The 7,274-nt window shown below is 37.8% G+C and overlaps 1 pseudogene; it reads right to left on the bottom strand.

Annotated features, from left to right (window-relative positions):
* Window positions 1-5,108: 5,108 nt before the first annotated feature.
* Window positions 5,109-6,828, bottom strand: LOC128095394 (60 kDa heat shock protein, mitochondrial-like; annotated as a pseudogene).
* Window positions 6,829-7,274: the final 446 nt, after the last annotated feature.

Raw genomic sequence — 7,274 nt, forward strand, 5'->3', positions numbered from 1 at the left:
ATGCATCAAACTGCATTCACTTTCTTCTGCTTGGTGGTACAAGTGCTTACTCCCCACATGCACCGCTACAATCACCCAGTTGTATCTGGCACCTGTTGTCAGGGAGCACAGTCGTGTCCTTGTCTAGTTTACAGTAGATATGCACTTTCAATCTCCAAATTTGTGAAATAAGTAAAACTTGAGTCTTTAAAAAGTTAGTTATCTCAAATATTTTGTTGTGGTGTTCCAGATATAATATACACACACATATACATATATATGTATACATATATATACACATACATATCACACACACACACACACATATATATATATATATATATATATATATATATATATACATGATATAAACACTGAATCCTATAGATACATATATCAGTATGGGTATGTATTATATTTAATGATCAAAATTGTTTTGAACTCATGGGATGTCGCTACATTAACATAACTTTGGTATTGCCAGATGCTCGAGTTCACAGACAGAAGAAATTAAGATGACATGGAAAAACTTTTGAGAGAAAACAATCATAAATATGGTATCCATCAAGTAAGTATTTCCAGTAAACAGTAAGCCTTGAAAGCATTGTAATTGCTTGAAACAAGAGTAACTATCTTCAGATGTTTTTATAAATTCCAAGGCCACAATAATTAGTCATAATGAGCTACAGTAGAACACAAAAAAAGAAAAACTAACAGCATGTGTGTAAATGCCCTAGTAATTTTGTAGATACTATACGATGCCAAACAATGTGGATTTTTGTAGGAACATGCATTCAAATATAATTGATAGTGTTGCTTATCTTAATGTAGAGTTGGAACGAAATAGAAATTTTCCATTTTACTTTGCAATTGAGATAACTGAGGTCCAGAGAATTAGCTCAAGTTCAAGATCACACCCTCAATTTAATTCTATACTAACAAGTAAAGCATATATTGCTCTTTTTGTATGTTGAAAACAGCCCCAGTGCCTTTTAACTATGTGAGTCTGTAACAATTCAATTAGGTATTCACTTAGTTTTAGTTTAAAGATAAAGACAGAAAAATTAAATGTGCACATTTCACTCCACACATTGAAATCATATCAAATGTTAATTTGCTTTTTTCTGACTGGAACATTTTGAATAGTATGAACTAAACAGTTTGCCAAGGTAACACAATTGGTAAATGACTGAGAATTTGAAAATGGGCTCTCCCTTCATTCATGCATTCTGTAATGCCCAAGTGCACTTTAGAACAATTTTCATACACCACCTGGAATTACCATATCATCTTCAGGGATTATGAGAGAAGACATCCTTACTAATATTTCAAGAGCAATGTGATATTTCCGGTTCACTTATTACAGATCTGAGCGCTGCTGACTGGGCTTTGCCTTTGGTTTCAGATGCACTGTGTTACTTCTCTGAGTACTAAGTAGCTGGTACATCCTATGCCTAGAAGATTTACCTGATCTCTCCAGGAAGCCCTCTTCTCTCAAGTATTTCTTTTACTTGAGTTCAAATGGCATTTTGTTCACAGAACTCTGCAGACTGCCTTATAAGTAAAACCATAGGCGTTCATTACTTCACTACCTGAGGGTTTTAGGTATAGAAGTATATGTACATCATATGGACCAATGTAAGTGGAGAATAATTGTGAAAGTCGAGTCAGGTTCTGTGGACCAGTGAAATGCAGACTAGGATAAGAAAAGACTTAGTTAAGACACCATGAAATTAGCTTTAGCTACTCACCTTTACATCTGAAATTCACATCTTCATCTGTTAAAGGACTATTTCATAAGCCCACCCCACATGTAGTAAGAATTACCAGCAATAATGGATGTGAAATGCCTTATAAAGCAACTATCAGAGGCCTCAGGGCTTTTAGAAGTCTCCAGGTAGGATTCAGAGGATTAGAAAACACGCATGCAAAAATGTCGCTTTGCAGTTTCACTGGTATCACTGAAAACTTAATAATCTTTCAATTATGCGTATAGATAATGCAAGTGACACCCTCCTTCACATGACCTGGGGCTTTGTCAGTAGCATGGGCAATACTGGCATTCTCTTATAACATTACAACTATTGAAGATGTATGGAAATCTGTCAGCATTCTGATAAATTCTGCTAATGATTTTCCAGACATTTGGACAAGTATATTAGAAAGCAAAACTGTTTCATACAATTTATTTTATGTACTTAGTGACATTTATGAACATTCTTTTCAGAAAATTTCCCTAACCCTCTCAAGACTTACCAAGAGATCCATATTGGGAAAAGGTTAAAAACTCCAGTTATTGCTCCCTTACCCAGCCTGTTAGTACCAAAATCTTAGCTTCTGACAGCTGACTGTGCTAGGCCATGGGACCCTGACTGGGGGTGTGCAGTGAGAGCATCTGAGGGCTTCACAACAGTAGGGAAGCTCAGAGGGTCTGGTGTTAGGAATTTAAGACGATGTTATATACGTTTGCTTTGCACCTGCTTCTAATGATCCAGAACAAGTATTAAGAAAGCCTGCCAAATGTCAGACAGGGTTTCCTCATATCAAGTTACTGTCCCCATTGCCTATAGCTCAGCCAGATGCTAAATCCATGAATTCAGGGTTCAACATCACAATCTTTCCTTATACCTTGATATTTACCAGATAACTTAGAGTAGACTCACAGTTCACTACATCAGTTTACATTTATCTTACTTCTAATTCAGAATCATCACATGCCAACTTAACTCAAGAAAGCTGTGAGCCTTCGGAGAGGCACAGAATTTTTACTTTTTTAAAATAAAGTTTTGAGATTATGATATATTAACATCATATCCCTATTTACTTTCCTCTCTCCAAAGCACCACATGCATACTTCCTTGCTCTCTTTCAAAATTATAGCCTCATTTTAATTAATTTTTGTTACAGAGATATATGTATACGTATACACATCTATTCCTAATTACATAAATACAACCTGCACAATCTGTGTGAAGTTACTTGTATGTATGTTTTCAGAGCTGATGATCAGGTTTTGGATAACCAATTGGTGTGCTCTCTCTGGGGAATACCATATCTTCTGCTCTCACCATTCCTCAGTTGCCTGTAGATTTTAGTGTAGGGTTGAGGCCTCTTTGGGCTTTCCCCTGTCCAAATAGCATGTCTATTTCCACATTCCTAGTTTAGCTAGTGTTTATGTAGCCATACTGGTGGGACTTTCTGAATATAGCTTCTGACACACCTAGGAGACACAATCTCTTAGCTAACTCCTTGCTCCCCTGGCTCTTACAATGTTCCTTGGCCCCCTTTCCATAATGGCCCCTGAGCCTTAGGTACAGCAGTTGTATTTAGATGCATTCATTGGGACTAGACTCCACAACTTCACATTTTGGATTGTTGTGGTTTTCTGTAAAGGTAATCCTCTGCTGGAAAGGGAAAATTTACTTAAAAAAGGCTGAGGATTACACTTATCTGTGGGTATAAAGACCAATATTCAGAATGTAGTCAGGAATTTTGTTGTCCTGGTAAAATGGTGGTTATAAGTTCTCCAAGACCCATGAATTCACTAGTCCTGAATAGTTGGCTAAGTTTCTAAGTTTCTAGTACAAGGCATGATTTTGCTCTTATTGAGTGGGTCTTATGTCTAATTGAAGAACTGTTGGCTACTGCTGAGGTATATGTGCCTCTATTGAACCCTTAGGGTTATCACACCATATTGGTTATTGTTGTGGCTCATAAGATTCATAGCTGTGTAGTACTTTTGGTTCTTCTCCTCTTTCAGGAGCTTGTGTGGCATTGTTGTGGGATGTTCTGTATGGCAAATGCATTGCTAATTAGTCAATAAATAAAACACTGATTGGCCATTGGCTAGGCAGGAAGTATAGGCGGGACAAGGAGGAGAATAAAGCTGGGAAGTGGAAGGCTGAGTCAAAGAGACACTGCCAGCCGCCACGATGACAAACAGCATGTGAAGATGCCGGTAAGCCACGAGCCATGTGGCAAGGTATAGATTAATGGAAATGGATTAGTTTAAGCTGTAAGAACAGTTAGTAAGAAGCCTGCCATGGCCATACAGTTTGTAACCAATATAAGTCTCTGTGTTTGCTTGGTCGGGTCTGAGCGGCTGTGGGACTGGCAGATGAGAGAGATTTGTCCTAACCGTGGGCCAGGCAGGAAAACTCTAGCTACATGGCATCTTCTTGTAACAGGAAAATGATATATAATATAATTACATCATATTCTCATTATCTTTCCTCTCTCCAAAGACTCCCATATACACATTCATGCTCTCTTTCAAATTTATAACTTATTTTTTAAATTAATTTTTGTTACACAGGGAGGAAGCTCTTAAGTCAGTTCCAGCACAGGGACCTTTGTGCTTCAAGTCTTAAGGGTATGGTGTCTTCAGTAATAATGAATTAACTACCACCACTGGGAGAAAACCAAGGGAAAATGCATTAGTTTTTAATATTTTGTGAGTCTCTTGGACAAACCTGACCAATACCATAAGAGAGAACTTTTTGTGCCCCATGTTGGGAGTTTGTTACAACCTCTTTGACTGTTGGAAGGAACATTGTCAGCCCAGATGAGAAAAATTCATTTAAACTATATATGTGTATTTATACCCAGACTTGCATGGATTGTAGGGTTTTTAGGTATACAGCTAATAGTATACTTTATTGAACTTTAAACAAATTTTTATTATACAAAGCCTGTCATACAATTTAATACCTCTCTACTTGTAAATAATTATTCTCACTCTCTACAGAAACACTGCTTCTGAACTTCTCATCTGGCGACACAAGCGCTACAACCCTGCCTGTAATAGAACAGTAGAAATGCCTCATTGATTTGAGTTGAAAGCAGGACACTAGGATATGGCTCTTGCACCCAGTATCAGGAATGTACAAATGTCTTTTTGTAATTCAAAAATACAAAATAGATTATCTGTAGGCATGGACAATGATGACAGCAAACCATTATATATTGTCAAAAGAAACCAGTAACTGGTAGTTATAGTGATCAGTCTGCAATCCTTCTCCTCAGTCATTTTTTTTTTTTGAGTTGCCTGTTCTGAAGTTGTCAGTGAGGAACCTGCCTTGAGCTTCCTGTCACAGTTCACTGATAAAGGCAAAGCACTATTCTAGGAGTTAGAACATGCCAGCTCCAATAACTCCTTCCATTCCACACAGTGAACCCATTCCAGAGTTCTTCTCTTTAGAAATTTCTGTCATTAAAGCTTCTGCTGTAGTTAGCAAGGAGGCCACCCAAGCAGCATCCAGTAAGCAGTTCTCACAGTCTTTGTTGGATCAATGATTCCCTTTTCCACTGTGTTCACAAAATATCTGAGCATAACATCATAACCAACTTCTGAAGAACTCTAAAATTTTCTTAATTATCAAAGATCATTTAATACTTGCTTTCTTAGCAATAGTCATTGCAGGAATTTTGAGTGTTCTTTTAATAATTTCTATAACTATTTTCTGATTTTCATGAACAGTTTTTAATGAGTCCATGGCTACGATTGATCCGTACCAAAGAAGATCACAGCCCCCTACTATAACAATGTGTTCTTCAATGGTTGTTCTTGTAGTATTGAGAGCATCTTTAACCCTGTCATTCTTCTCATTCAATTCATCATCACTCTTCCCTTCAACCTTCAGCACAGCTAGTTCATCTGTAAGATTAGCTAGTCATTCATTCATCTTTTCCTTTTCATATTCATTGGTGTGATGTCTAACTGCTGTGTGATTTCTTGAATACACTTCTCATTTGAGCTTTGCTACCTTTTCCTTTCAAGTATGGTGTCATCTTTGGTGACAATAATCTCTCCAGCTTTTCTTAACTCATGACCTTGAACATCTTCAAGATTTAGAATCAATCCCTCTTCTTTAAATGCTGTACCACCAGTAGCAATAGCCATGTCTCCAAGCTGGTTCTTTCTATTGTACCCAACACTGGAGTTTGACTGCTACTGCCCGAAGACCAGCTTTTAGCCTGTTCAAAACCAGTGTGCTTAGAGTCTCTCTATTAACATCATCAGCAATTATGACCAAGGGATTCTGATGAGGATGGGCATTTTAAGAGCAGGTACAGTAGACTGGACACTAGAAATTTGCATTTCACTCAACAGAACATAGGCATCTTAGAATTCACATTTTTGAGCTTTCAATGTGCTAGTAAAATATGGGGAAATATATCCTCTATCAAACTTCATGCCATTAATAATTTCTCATCGGTCATGCAGGGTTTCTCCATACTTGACTGTGATGATACCGTTTCTTCCAACCTTTTTCATTGCATGAGAAATAATGTTTCAATGTCTTTGTCCCCATTTGCAGAAACTGTAGCAACCTGGGCAATTTCTTCAGGAGTTGTTACAGTCTTAGATTTTTTTTAATTCAGCAACTATAGCATCAACAGCCAACATCTCATCTTTCTGGATTTCTACTGGATTAGCCCCTTTGCTGATCTACTCAAAACCCTGCTTGGCAATAGAACATTCCAGAACAGGAGCAGTGGTAGTGTCATTCCCATCCCTTTCATTTGTGTTACTGGCAACATCTTGAACAAGTTTAGCTCCTATGTTTTTGTATTTATCCTTTAAATCAACTGACTTTGCAACAATGTCCCCTCCCCTCCATCTTTAGCTTCTTTGGGACTTCTCCAGCTTTCTTCAGTAATCACTGTCCTTCCTGTTGGCCCCACTGTAACAGTTTTAGCATTGGCTAAAAGGTCTACACCTTGAAGCATTAAGGCTTTAGCAATCACACCACATTTTACATTTTTGGCATAGGTTGGGGTGAGATAAAGAGCCAGTGCCCTGGATACTGATCTCATCTGGTGAAAGACTATGGGTAGTCCAAGCATTTCTCTGAGGTACCAGGGGAGCACACACAGCAAGGCAAGCTGTCAGTAGTGAGGGAGGGAAATCATTTCTTATAACTTTTCAGACCTCTTTAATATTATTTTACTATCTTGTTGCCTCCTGTATTTATTTCTCTGACCATAGTTAGAGCCACCACCCCATTTTCTATTTTGTCCCGTCAAATCAAATGTAACCTATGATTCCTTTCTATACCTCCCCCATGTCCTATCCTCACAATGATCCTTTATTTTACTTTCTTTGCTTCTACAGTTACTTGAGAATATGTAATTACAACTGAAGAATTAGAGATAGCCTAAGATCTCTCTCTCTCTCTCTCTCTCTCTCTCTCTCTCTCTCTCTCTCACTCACACACACACAGCATTTGTCTCTCTGGGTCTGCATTCCCTTACTCAATATGATCTTTTTTTAGTTCAATTTATTTACCTGC

The sequence above is a fragment of the Peromyscus californicus genome, unplaced genomic scaffold (assembly GCF_007827085.1).
Source record: "Peromyscus californicus insignis strain IS unplaced genomic scaffold, ASM782708v3 Scaffold_4__1_contigs__length_199733344, whole genome shotgun sequence".
Taxonomy (NCBI): Eukaryota; Metazoa; Chordata; class Mammalia; order Rodentia; family Cricetidae; genus Peromyscus; species Peromyscus californicus.